This window comes from Budorcas taxicolor, chromosome 20 (genome assembly GCF_023091745.1).
Source record: "Budorcas taxicolor isolate Tak-1 chromosome 20, Takin1.1, whole genome shotgun sequence".
In the NCBI taxonomy this organism is placed as follows: Eukaryota; Metazoa; Chordata; class Mammalia; order Artiodactyla; family Bovidae; genus Budorcas; species Budorcas taxicolor.
The window spans coordinates 55,754,963-55,769,437 of NC_068929.1; positions in this window are offsets into that span (position 1 = coordinate 55,754,963).

The following is a 14,475-nucleotide window of genomic DNA, read 5'->3' on the forward strand; positions in this document are numbered from 1 at the left end:
TATAACACATAGGTATGCCAACAAAACAATGGTATCAATCCATCTCTAGGGTGCTATCCTCCCAAAGTTATTTAGGGTCTGCTGGGTTTAAGACCTAGAGGAGAGAGTGATATAGAAGGAGCGTCATTGTTCATGAAAGGAAAGAAGGAAAAGGATCAGTAATGGGAGAGAGACTGGCAGAAGGGAGCTTAGGGTGGTGAGTTCCATAGTCAGAGAGTTATCATCTGCTCTAGAGGACACTGATCCTGAATCTTTCTCAGGGTTTTATCTTTTTTTAAAATTGAGATATTATTTACTTTATAATGAGTGTGCTACATTGTTCAATAGAATGGAACAATGGAATCTAGAAAAATAGTACTGATGAACCCATTATATTTTATTATGAGATACATATTTGGGTAGGAAAAAGGTTGTCATTTCTTACTAATGTGACCTCCTGTATCTTTTCCATGTGGTCTCAATTGTGCTTACTGTAAATTAAGTGTTATAACTGATGTTAACTTCTTTTTGCTTATTTATATCATTTATCATACCAAATTTTATATTAAGAGAAATAGCATTTGGGGTTTTGTTGTTGTTGTTGTTGTTGTTTCTTTTCTTATCAACGGAGTTTCCCAAAGAAGTAGTAAGAAACTTTTGATCGCACACTGAGGCAATTTCAAAATCGTGCTGAAATATTCTGAAGTGTGAATTAGTGGAAACAAGTTAGTAAGAAAAACTGGGAAACATTAGGTTAATTCAAGATATAAAATATAAATAGTAGTCATAGCCTGGTAAATATCAGACACTTTATTCTCCTATTGATGCTATGCTGTTGTTTAGTCATTTAGCCATGTCCTACTCTTTGCAACCCCATGGACTGTAGTCTACTAGGCTCCTCTGTCTATGGGATTTCCTAGGAAAGAATATTGGTGTGGTTTGCCATTTTCTTCTCCAGGAGATCTTCCTGACCCAGGGATCAATCCTGTGTCTCCTGCTTGGCAGCTGAATTCTTTACCACTGAGCCACCTGGGAAGCCCCTAATATAGGTGCTAGACAAGTTAATATTTGCTCTGCTAATGGCCCAGATATTATAAAATACTGCTTGTATACAAAGAAGTATGACATAAATTGAAAACTCCACTCTTCCAAACTTATAGTGGCAGGTGTATATGAAAGTATTGACTGGAAAAAATTCACAACATGAGTGCTATGAGTTAAGTTTTATTTGGGAAAAATGAAGATTATAACCTTGGAGGCAGCATTTCCAATAACTCTGAGAAACTAATTCAAAGAAATAGGGCAGGAGATCAGTGTTATATATTATTTTATTGGAGAGGGGTATAGTGCAGTCAAGCACACATTTTGGCAGAAGCTTGCTACTACTTGCGAGGAGCCAATGTCCCTGTTAATGATTTTACAGATTTTCTAGATATGAGGTGATTCAAGAATCAGGCTCATAAAATCTTCTCCAGAAAGTATCTGCCTTAAAGTTTCTTCTGCCAGAGCACAGAGTGTCTCATTCCTGATCTTCACCCTGAACTCCTTTCAGGGTGTGTTGAAGGTCAGTGGCTGCAGTGGCTAATGACTTAATCCTTGTAGAAACAGATGGCACATGCCAGTTTTTGTTGTTGTTGTTGGCAGAAAGAACATAAAGTGAAACTTCCTTACACAGAACAGCAACGCTGCAGTCACCACAGCCCTATAGAAGAGTAGTTTCCACAGTCCTCAGTTTCCTATTTCCACCATCTACTGCAGATGTTAGGGATTGACTGATGATCTAGACAAGTATTCCTCAGTACTGATCTGTGTTCTGGTGCTGGATTTTAAGAATATTTTCATATGCCTAAAGTGAAATAAGAAAAATATATGAGCTTGTGATAAGGATAAATTCCCTCATTGTTTTAACATTATGATCTTCCAATCCTTTTCTTTAAAGATTCAGGCTAAATTTTAAATAAAGTTTTTTGTTTGCCCATGTTTTTGTTTGCGGTATGTACTATGTTCCTGCTAGGCAAAAGTAAAGAAAAAAAAAAAAAAGCAATTACAAACTATATTCAGAAATTTTTTTAAAAAAATTATACTGAATCAGTAAATTTAAAAATCCTAGCAGCATTGGGCAGCTCTGACCCTCTCTTAAGGAAATGAAAGGCTAGTGATCTCTTACACATAGTTATTTATTTATTTTCCCTTATTAAACAATTTGCTGCAACTGTGGGAGAGAAAAAATAGATTCTTTTGCCACACTTATCTTTGTGACATTTCATGGGCTAATTTTAATTAACATATATTTGATTTGATGTCAAAATGCTCTGGTTCCTTTAAAATGTCAAATTTTAAAGTGCTGACATTTTCTTGGAAAGAGCAAGGACCTGAATGAGTTAATTAGGAAGGGGCTGGCCACTCAGATTCCAGTGTAAAAGGCAGTTCTGGTTCGTTTTTGCTGATAAGAAAGTTGTCCCTGAAGATGGCTGAGTCTTTTTCAGCTCAGGGCCAGGATGACCTTCCACAGGAAGCCTAATTTCACACTGTTCTCTCACACGCTAGAGAACTGACCATATTTTCTACTACGATCCTATTCTACATTAGTAATCAGACAACTTCTTCATATTCACCTGTAAAGTTCTTGAGAACAGAAGTTTGTCATATTCATCTGTTTGAACATTGCTTAAAACTATGCATGACACGCAGTAGGCCCTCAGTACCTATATCTTAAATTAATGTTGAAGGAGGAAGTGACAAAATTTATCAATACAAGAGATTTTGATTCAGAGTGAAAATGAGAAAGCAGTTGAGAATTTTACAGAGAATATTTACTCAAAATAAGTCGGCTTGAATTTCACATAACTGAGACCAGTTTAAAATATACTGCTGCAAGTAATTGTGATGAAGAATCTATACAACAGTTAACATTCAAGAATCTGTAGATTATGAAAGTGTGAGACAGATAGACAAAGACTAAAGAACATCACAAGCAGGGTATGAATATAAGTGGGATAAAAGCAAATTGATTGACTGATCTTCATTGTAGTTAGATAACAGGCTACACTTCGGATTCTTTTTAAATATTGAAGGCCATTTTCTTAATTGTTTTATATGATTTATGTGGTAGAATGTATTATGAAATGAATTTAAAATTCTTGGTTTAGTTTTCCTAATGAACTTATATGAATGAATAAGTGAATTAGAAGTGATAGCTCTAGTTTCTGTCACCTCATCTTCATTTGCAGTGCTTTGGGGAAATCTAAACCTAACTAGCAATGATGCCTATTAGAACAGTCATGAAATTAATATGTGTTTACAGCTAACTCCCAAAATAAAGGAGAGGTAGTTCAAATTAAATCAAGTTCAGTTTATTTGGTCCTTTAAATATAATGAGAATTTAATGGTGTATAGAAGTGTACACAAATTGTGTATTTATCTTGAGAATATAATCTCATCACCCTAATTTTTATATGATTTGAAAAGTCTTAGAGTAAAGCAGATATAGAGAAAATGACAATTGTTTCAAGAACACTAATCACAAACTTGTAAAAGTAACATAATCAATACTTTATGTTTATTAATATTTCATAAGTTTAGGATGCAGATATCAAACCTTCTGACATATACTGAAAGATAACTAAGTGATGTGCGAATAATAAATTATACTCTCACTTTTGTGATTAAGACTTAGAAACGACTGCGGAGCTCTACCCTTATTCCTAAACAGCCCTCAGGTGAGGCTAATGGGAAATGCATGCATGCCTGCTTGCTCAGTCTCTCAATCGTTTCTGACTCTGTGATACTATGGATCTTTGCCCACCAGGTTCCCCTGCCCATGGGATTCTCCAGGCAAGAATACTGAAGTGTGTTGCCATGCCCTCCTCCAAGGAATCTTCTGGACACAGGGATCACAGCTAGGTCTCTTATGCCTCCTGCATTGACATGGGGGTTCTTTACCACTAGCGCCACCTGGGAAGCATCTAATGCAAAGAAACATTGCAAACCAGTCCTACTAGCTATAAGTTTGAAGTAGTTCCAGAATTACAGTATGATCATTAGAACTGGGTACAACCTGTGTCTTTACTATAAATCCTAATTTTAATGTAATCAGGGATGTGTAAAGCTTCAATTTCCAAAGCTGCCAACATGTAAAACCTACCTGATTTTCTGTCATTGCATTTTTCAAACCAGCTGGGCTTCAGTGAAATTATTTTGTGTTCCTGCTGGGCCATAATGAAATGATTTTTCACCTGGTTTGAAACTCATGAAAATCCAAATAAAAACTGAAACTGAAGTGAAATGTACAAGATGTCAACCACAGGAACCAGTGCCAATATTTTCTCCCCCCCTCAAAAGCAATTGGTAACTGAAACAGCAGGCTTCACACTTTCATAATCTCAGCAGACTGCAGCAGTAGTTAACTTCACAGACTATTTGAGGACAACTGAGCACCGTGATAAAAGAGAAGGGCTGTTACTAGTTGGTTGAAATGAGATGTTGACTCTTGATTCCTTGGGTTACAACTGGTGTCAATGGTACTTATTGTTAAAATTATTATGACCACTCCATCAGATTCATTTTATTTTCTTCTATAAATGTTAGATGACTTTCAACTGGCAAATTAAGATCCTTAAATTAATAATTTAAAGGTATGAGCAATGTTATCTTTTATTTTGAATCTGAAACACAAGTGGCCTCAGAGATTTATTTGATTTTATAGTTTGAAAAGTTGGAGCAGCAGAAATTGGAACATTTCTTGAGTGTGCTAATCATTATAAAAACTATTTTAGATTAATGAAATATATGTTTAAGGGAAAAAAATGCACGATCTAAACAAAGAAAACATGACTTTAGGGAAATACTTATTTTGCATATAATTTTCAACAAAATGGTGCAACTTATTCATCTTAACATCCTTTATTTTTCATCATGATAGCTGAATATAAAAGCTTGAAATGAGTGTTGTCTAATAATTAAAGTGTGGCTAACTTCTTCATTCCTATCCCTGTGAACAATATTATTTTGGAATGTGTTCTTCGTTTTAGTAATTGAGGCCCTTGTGGCTTTAAACCATTAAGAGATGGCTCCTAGAGTTAGTGGTCATTCAGAATACATCTATCCAGCAATGGTGGTGATTTTGTACAGATATATCAACATTTATTTACCCATCCTTTTCTTTTTTTAAACTGAGGAAAAATTGACCTGTTATATTGGTGTCCAGAATACAACATAATGATTCTGTGTTTGTATACAGTTCAAAATAATTCCTACAATAAGTCTAGTTACCATCTATCCCCATATAAAGTTGTGTATTTTTTCTTGTGATGAGAACTTTAAGCTCTTTTTTTTTTTTTTTTGATGAGTCCAATCAGTTTTTCTATAACACTTGTCTTGAAAACCAATGTTTTTCCAAACAATTGACATATCAGGAAACAGTTTTAGCATGATAGAGATTCTGCCTGCTTATGTGTGGTTTCATCTGTGAGAGACTAGAGGTGAATACATAAACTACATTCAACTGAATGGAGCCATCCAAAAATATCCAAAAAATTAAAACTGCACACAGAAACACATGAAGCACAGAGGAGCTGCACTCATCCTAATCTGGTATTCCAACTTCTGGTCTGATTTCAGAGAACAAACCTTACATCCATTTACAACAGCTCAGAAGTTCCAACCCTTCTGGCAGCCAACCTGGCTCAGCACACTCCCCTCTGTTTAATGTTCCCCTTTCCTCTCTGCCTCATGTGTTTCACTCCACTGTGTTCTCTGTTCTTTTTACTTTCTTTCTCTCTCTCTTTACATTCACTCATTTTCTATCCAACTTTTATTCTCTTCCTCTCACACATAGTAGGAGTAGGTGTTGTACATACATGCACAAGCAAATGTCAAGTTCTTTTTTTAATTAATATTTTTTTAATTGGAGGCTAATTACTTTACAATAGTGTTTCTTGCCATACATTGACATGAATCAGCCATGGGTGTACATGTGTCCCCCCCCCCATCTTGAAGCCCCCTACCACCTCCTTCCCCATCCCATCTCTCAGGGTTGTCCCAGTGCACCAGCTTTGAGTGCCCTGTTTCATGCATCAAACTTGGATTGGTGATTAAGATAAAGTTCCATATTGATTTGTAATGCTTATTTATGAATCATGTAACAGGCCTAAAGCTGTGCTCTTATTTTTATTACGTGGCTATTTTGTTGTTGTTAATGTGACACTGATCACAATTTTGAACATTGGCTATATCACTATATTTTCATAAAGTCTGTGGGTTTTGCTATGTAATTTGCAGTGTGATATATTTAAGGAACTCACCTGCTGCTTTAGAGCGGAAATGATGATATTATAGTTTGCAACCTATTTGATGCCCTTAAAAAAGACTCAGTCCAAACTTTACCCAGGAGGGAGAAAGTACCTTTATTACTCTGATCAGGAAACAAACTGTCCTCTGACACAGAGAACATTATCTTTATCTTTCAAGACCATTCTACAAACTTCCTTTGAAGTATATCCCAGAATAAAGACCGCCAATGACTCTTCCCAAGATGTGCAGGAATACAAGGCAGTTATGGAGAATTTTTTCCCAATCATATTATTCCTAAGAACAAGTATGAAATTGCCTCTTTCACCATGCTTCCCTAGTAGAAGGTCCAGAGGAGTGTCTCCAGAGCATGGCATTCAGCCACTCTACAAAGAGTCTCCAGGAAAGGAAGTGATATGGTGATTATCCTGACCAGTTCATCCAAGGAAAGTCAATCCGGATAAATCTTAAACTGGGTTAAGCCCTCAACTACTGATTCAGAAGACCTATCATGGGTATGTTATAGACCTTACTAGACATGGACTCTAACATGCAACAAGCTTCACGAGGATTGTCACTGTTGTTTTGGTCGCTCAGTCATGTGCAACTCTTTGTAACCCCATGGACTGTAGCCTGCCAGTCTTCTCTGTCCATGGCATTTTCCCAGACAATAATACTGGAGGGGGTTGCCATTTCCTACATGTCCCTCCATGTGGCTGGAAGGTGAATATTTGATGTTTAAAAAAAATAATAGCAACGAGTTTTCCCTGAGAATTTATTGACCAGAAATAAGTATTTCTATGTGCAAAATCTCCTGTTCACTTGTTACCCAATTTCAGTGGACAGAATATTGTCCATTGAGAATTCCTTTCTCTGTAATTTTGGTCATTCCTTCACCTCCTATTCCCTCTACTCAAAATCCACTTATATAATTGCTTAGAGAGAGGAAATGCCACTCTTACTATCTGATGCATCTCTCTGTGTAACATTTTTAAAATATTTTAATAATACCAAAAGTATAATTTTAATTATCATAGAAGCCTATGATTCAGTTTTTTTTTTCTTAGAGATTTGAAAATGTTTATCCATTTACTCTTGGTATCTGTGTAAATATAAAATATGAAGCAAATTAAATTACAGTCAGTCAGTCAGTCAGTTCAGTCGCTCAATTGTGTCTGACTCTCTGCGACCCCCCATGAATCGCAGCATGCCAGGCCTCCCTGTCCATCACCAACTCCCGGAATTCACTCAGACTCACGTCCATCGAGTCAGTGATGCCATCCAGCCATCTCATCCTCTGTCATCCCCTTCTTCTCCTGCCCCCAATCCCTCCCAGCATCAGAGTCTTTTCCAATGAGTCAACACTTTGCATGAGGTGGCCAAAGGATTGGAGTTTCAGCTTTAGCATCATTCCTTCCAAAGAAATCCCAGGGCTGATCTCCTTCAGAATGGACTGGTTGGATCTCCTTGCAGTCCAGGGATCTCTCAAGAGTCTTCTTCAACACCACAGTTCAAAAGCATCAATTCTTCGGTGCTCAGCCTTCTTCACAGTCCTACTCTCACATTCATACATGGCCACAGGAAAAACCATAGCCTTGACTAGACAGACCTTAGTCAGCAAAGTAATGTCTCTGCTTTTGAATATGCTATCTAGGTTGGTCATAACTTTTCTTCCAAGGAGTAAGCGTCTTTTAATTTCATGGCTGCAATCACCATGTGCAGTGATTTTAACTCTATTAAAGATTTAGATAATTTAAACTGTTTCAATTATAAAATAACAGTACAATTACTTTAGAATGTATTGTTTTTTATCATTCCTGCTGAGCCCATTTATAGTCTTTAAGAATATTTGGTTTTTGCCTAGAAATATTTTCATATATTTTCTTTCATTACCACCTCTGTTGAGTTCTCTCAGTCTCTTCTGGAAGACATTCTAAAATGTATATCTATCATAGATTAGGCCTATTTCCCTTCTTTAGATATTACCTTTTCCATAATATATTTAAGGTCTTTAAAATCTGACATATTTCTGTCAGACTTTTGAGCTTGTTCTCTAGTTTGCTACATTAGCCATGTTTTGTTCCGATTCTTGTCCCTATAAGTGCATATAACAAAAAATCAAAATACAAGGTCAGCATAAAAATACAGGTATATTTATATATATTAGCAAAGAACAATTGAAACCAAATTGTTAAACAATGTTGCACTCTCTATAGCATCAAAAATACCAAATACTTACAATAAATTTAATAAAAGACCTGTAGGAACTGGAAGTTATAGACTTGCAGTTAAAGTCTGGAAGTCTAGAATTGGAGTTGAAGTCTATAGATTTTACTTAAAGAAAGAAACAACTAAATAGAGTGATGCCAGACTTCACAGGTGGCTCAGCGGTAAAGAATCCGCCTGCCAGTGCAGGAGATGCAAGAGATGGGGATTCGACTCCTGGGTTGTAAAGTCCCCTGGAGGAGGAAATGGCAACCCACTCCAGCATTCTTGCCTGGAAAAATTCCATAGACAGAGGAGCCTGCTGGGGAATAGAGTCAAAGAGGGTAGGATATGACTGAACTCAGTTCAGTTCAGTCACTCTCTCGATCTGACTCTTTGCGACACCTTGAATTGCAGCGCGCCAGGCCTCCCTGTCCATCACCAACTCCCAGAGTTCACTCAGACTCACGTCCATCGAGTCAGTGATGCCATCCAGCCATCTCATCCTCTGTCGTTCCCTTCTTCTCCTGACCTCAATCCCTCCCAGCATCAGAGTCTTTTCCAATGAGTCAACTCTTTGCATGAGGTGGTCAAAGTACTAGAGTTTCAGCTTTAGCATCATTCCTTCCAAAGAAATCCCAGGGTTAATCTCCCTCAGAATGGACTGGCTGGATATCCTTTCAGTCCAAGGGACACTCAAGAGTCTTCTCCAACACCACAGTTCAAAATCATCAGTTGTTTGGTGCTCAGCCTTCTTCACAGTCCAACTCTCACATCCAACATGACCACTGGAAAAACCATAACCTTGACTAGACAGACCTTTGTCAGCATAGTAATGTCTCTGCTTTTGAATATGTTATCTAGGTTGGTCATAACTTTCCTTCCAAGGAGTAAGCGTCTTTAATTTCATGGCTGCAGTCACCATCTTCAGTGATATTGGAGCCCCAAAAAATAAAGTCTGACACTGTTTCCACTATTTCCCCATCTATTTCCCATCAAGTGATGGGACTGGACGCCATGATCTTCGTTTTCTGAATGTTGAGCTTTAAGCCAACTTTTTCACTCTCCTCTTTCACATTCATCAAGAGGCTTTTTAGTTCCTCATCACTTTCTGCCATAAGAGTGGTGTTGTCTGCATATCTGAGGTTATTTATATTTCTCCCGGCAATCTTGATTCCAGCTTGTGTTTCTTCCAGTCCAGTGTTTTTCATGATGTACTCTGCATAGAAGTTAAATAAGCAGGGTGACAATATACAGCCTTGATGGACTGCTTTTCCTATTTGGAAACAGTCTGTTGTTCCATGTCCAGTTCTAACTGTTGCTTCCTGACCTGCATAAGGATTTCTCAACAGGTAGGTCAGGTGGCCTGGTATTCCCATCTCTTTCAGAATTTTCCACAGTTTATTGTGATCCACACAGTCAAAGGCTTTGGCATAGTCAATAAAGCAGAAATAGATGTTTTTGTGGAACTCTCTTGCTTTTTCGATGATCCAGAGGATGTTGGCAATTTGATCTCTGGTTCCTCTGCCTTTTCTAAAACCAACGTGAACATCAGGAAGTTCACGGTTCACATATTGTTGAAGCCTGGTTTGGATAATTTTGAGCATTACTTTACTAGCATGTGAGATGAGTGCAATTGTGCATTAGTTTGAGCATTCTTTGGCATTGCCTTTCTTTGAGATTAGAATGAAAACTGACTTTTTCCAGTCCTGTGGCCACTGCTGAGTTTTCCAAATTTGCTGGCATATTGAGTGCAGCACTTTCACAGCATCATCTTTCAGGATTTGAACTAGCTCCACTGGAATTCCATCACCTCCACTAGCTTTGTTCATAGTGATGCTTTCTAAGGCCCACTTGACTTCACATTTCAGGATGTCTGGCTCTAGATGAGTTGTCATACCATCGTGATTATCCAGGTCGTGAAGTTCTTTTTTGTACACTTCTTCTGTGTATTCTTGCCACGTCTTCTTAATATCTTCTGCTTCTGTTAGGTCCCGACCATTTTTGCCCTTTATCGAGCCTGTTTTTGCATGAAATGTTCCCTTGGTATTTCTAATTTTCTTGAAGAGATCTCTAGTCTTTCCCATTCTGTTCTTTTCCTCTATTTCTTCGGATTGAATGCTGAAAAAGTCTTTCTTATCTCTTCTTGCTATTCATTGGAACTCTGCATTCAGATGCTTATATCTGTCCTTTTCTCCTTTGCTTTTCACTTCTCTTCTTTTCACAGCTATTTCTAAGGCTTCCCCAGACAGCCATTTTGCTTTTTTGCATCTCTTTTCCATGGGGATGGTATTGATCCCTGTCTCCTGTACAATGTCACGAACCTCATTCCATAGTTCATCAGGCACTCTATCTATCAGATCTAGGCCCTTAAATCTATTTCTCACTTCCACTGTATAATCATAAGGGATTTGATTTAGGTCATACCTAAATGGTCTAGCAGTTTTCCCTACTTTCTTTAATTTATATCTGAATTTGGCAATAAGGAGTTCATAATCTGAGCCACAGTCAGCTCCCAGTCTTGTTTTTGCTGACTGTATAGAGCTTCTCCATCTTTGGCTGCAAAGAATATAATCAGTCTGATTTTGGTGTTGACCATCTGGTGATGTCCATGTGTAGAGTCTTCTCTTGTGTTGTTGGAAGAGGGTGTTTGCTATGACCAGTGCATTTTCTTGGCAAAATTCTATTAGTCTTTGCCCTGCTTCATTCCGCATTCCAAGGCCAAATTTGCCTGTTACTCCAGGTGTTTCTTGACTTCCTACTTTTGCATTCCAGTTCCCTATAATGAAAAGGACATCTTTTGGGGGTGTTAGTCTAAAAGGTCTTGTAGGTCTTCATAGATCTGTTCAACTTCAGCTTCTTCAGCATTACTCATTGGGGCATAGACTTGGTTTACTGTGATATTGAATGGTTTGCCTTGGAAATGAACAGAGATCATTCTGTTGTTTTTGAGATTGCATCCAAGTACTGCATTTCAGACTTTTTTGCTGACCATGATGGCTAACCCATTTCTTCTGGATTCCTGCCCACAGTAGTAGATATAATGGTCATCTGAGTTAAATTCACCCATTCCAGTCCATTTTAGTTCACTGATTCCTAGAATGTGGACGTTCACCCTTGCCATCTCTTATTTGACCACTTCCAATTTGCCTTGATTCATGGACCTGACATTCCAGTTTCTTATGCAATATTGCTCTTTACAGCATCGGACTTTGTTCCTATCACCAGTCACATCCACAACTGGGTAATGTTTTTGCTTTGACTCCATCCCTTCTTTCTTTCTGGAGTTATTTCTCCACTGATCTCCAGTAGCATATCGGACACCTACTGACCTGGGGAGTTCCTCATTCAGTATCCTATTATTTTGCCTTTTCATAGTGTTCATGGGGTTCTCAAGGCAAGAATACTGAAGTGGCTTGTCATTCCCTTCTCCAGTGGACCACATTCTGTCCAACCTCTCCACCATGACCCACCCATCTTGGGTTGCCCTGCCGGCATGGCTTGGTTTCATTGAGTTAGACAAGGTTGTGGTCCTAGAGAGATTAAGAGAAACCCAAGTAAAATGGTAGGTGTAGCAAGAGGGCATTAGAGGGCAGACACACTGAAACCATACTCACAGAAATCTAGTCAATCTAATCACACTAGGACCACAGCCTTGTCTAACTCAATGACTGAGCTTACATGAGTACAAATAATGTGATGCATCATTTATATGCATAGGAAATCTCAGTATTGGTAAAATTTTTATTCTTTCCAGGTTAATCTATAGATCCAATGCAAAACTTACCAAATGTAAGCATATCTTTAGCCTGTGATGCAACAATTATATTCTTGGGTATATACTTATGTGAAACTATGCATACGTCCAGCAAAATAGAAACAATGTTCATAGACAAGTTTTACATAATAACCATAATTTGAACCAACCCAAATACCAGCCATAAGACTCAAGTGAAAAATTCATTGCTATATTATGGATGAATCTCCTGTACATAATATTAATGAAGAGTCAGACATAAAAGAAGCAAAGCAGTATGGTTACATTTTATGGAATTAAAATTGAGCAAAACTAATCTAAGATGATAAAAATCAGAATGGTGGGTAAAATTATACTGAAGATGGGAACAGTAATACTAACTGACAGAAGGACGAAGGAGCTTTCTAGAGTTCAGGAAATTCTCTGTATCACAGGTCAGAATTGGTTACATGAGGATATATATATATATATAAATGCATCAATGTATAAATTTATGATTTTTACAATTTAAGAAAATGAAAAGAATCACTCATCAAACTCCTTCACATGCTACTGTGTAAAAGTGAATCTCCAGGAGAAGATTTTAAAATGCAGCATTTCTCAAGTATATTAGTTAATGAATTATAGGAGCTTACTTTCAGTGTAATATGAGACAAGCCAGTAATTGAGTTAGAATAAAATATCTAAAGGCTAGTGAATTGGTTCTGATTTCTAATTTAGGAAGAGATTAGTAGATAATAACCAGGATTAGGAGACAGTTGAAAATATCTTATTCAACTAGAACATTTGGCAGTGATAAAAATGAATGAAATTTATTCATTAGAAAAATTTCAAGAGAATAAGTATAAAACTATATTTCCACTAAGATCAGGAAAATTTGACTATCTTGGAAACTATTTCGCTATACTCATACATTTCATTATAAAAGTCTATCTTTTAATTGTCTTCCATCTGACTTTAAGCAAAAGAAATATGTATGTGTATACATATATAAGTGAATTTCTGCTTGATCAAGATAAATAGCTTGAGATTTTAATTATTTTATTGAAATACAAAAAAACTTGTTCCTATACCCCTTCAACTCTCCATCCAGGCCATGGAGATTCTGATTTAATTGGTATGGGGTAGAGCCTAGAAATTGGGATTAAAAAAAAAAAATCTCCCATGTAGATTCTAATACGGAGCAAATTTAAACTTACAAGAGAGAGGGCCCACATGCCAAAATCCATACCTGAAATCCAACAGCCATTGGAGCTGATATAAAGGGAAATAATAACTTTCAAATTAGGCAAATCACTCTGAAAAGGAATGATTCATCAATGAGAATAAATAGAACACATATTCAGGGAGAAGTAGTTCTCAGACAAGGAAATTACAAATTAAACAGAAAAAAAAAAAAAAAATAAAATGCTATTTAAGAGCTTTCAATTGTTCCAATTTTTAAAAAATATCAATTAAGTCATACAATAGATTTTCATGAGACCTTATGAAAATGATATGAGTGATGTTCAGGAGAAAATAATTTTCCTCATTTTCTTCAATTCATTTCTTGCCTAAGATACATTAGATGAGATTTTGTCTACCTGAAGGCAATCACTTCCTTCAGTCATGCCACTGGCAACAATCTACAATGGACTGAGATGGTCAGGGAAGTGAGAGAACGTGTCACAGAGACATTTCCCTGAAGAATCATTCTGCATGCCGAGATGCAGCATTTGAAGCAGATAAAAAAGTGAAGCGAAACACATGATATGTGAGTGAAATGACCAAGTTAAAATTTGGGTACATAAATTTCATGGAATTATTTTGAAATTTCTGTAGTTAGGAGGCAAAAAGAATGAAAAGAGGAGAAAAATGAGGTCACAACTTTACCAGATCACTTTATGGGAAATAGATGGGGAAACAGTGGAAACAGTGTCAGACTTTATTTTTGGGGGCTCCAGAATCACTGCAGATGGTGACTGCAGCCATGAAATTAAAAGATGCTTACTCCTTGGAAGAAACGTTATGACCAACCTAGATAGCATATTGAAAAGCAGAGACATTACTTTGCTGACTAAGGTCCGTCTAGTCAAGGCTATGGTTTTTCCAGTAGCCTTGTATGGATGTGAGAGTTGGACTCTAAAGAATGCTGAGTGCTGAAGAACTGATGCTTTTGAACTGTGGTGTTGAAGAAGACTCTTGAGAGTCCCTTGGACTGCAAGGAGATCCAACCTGTCCATCCTAAAGGAAATCAGTCCTGAATA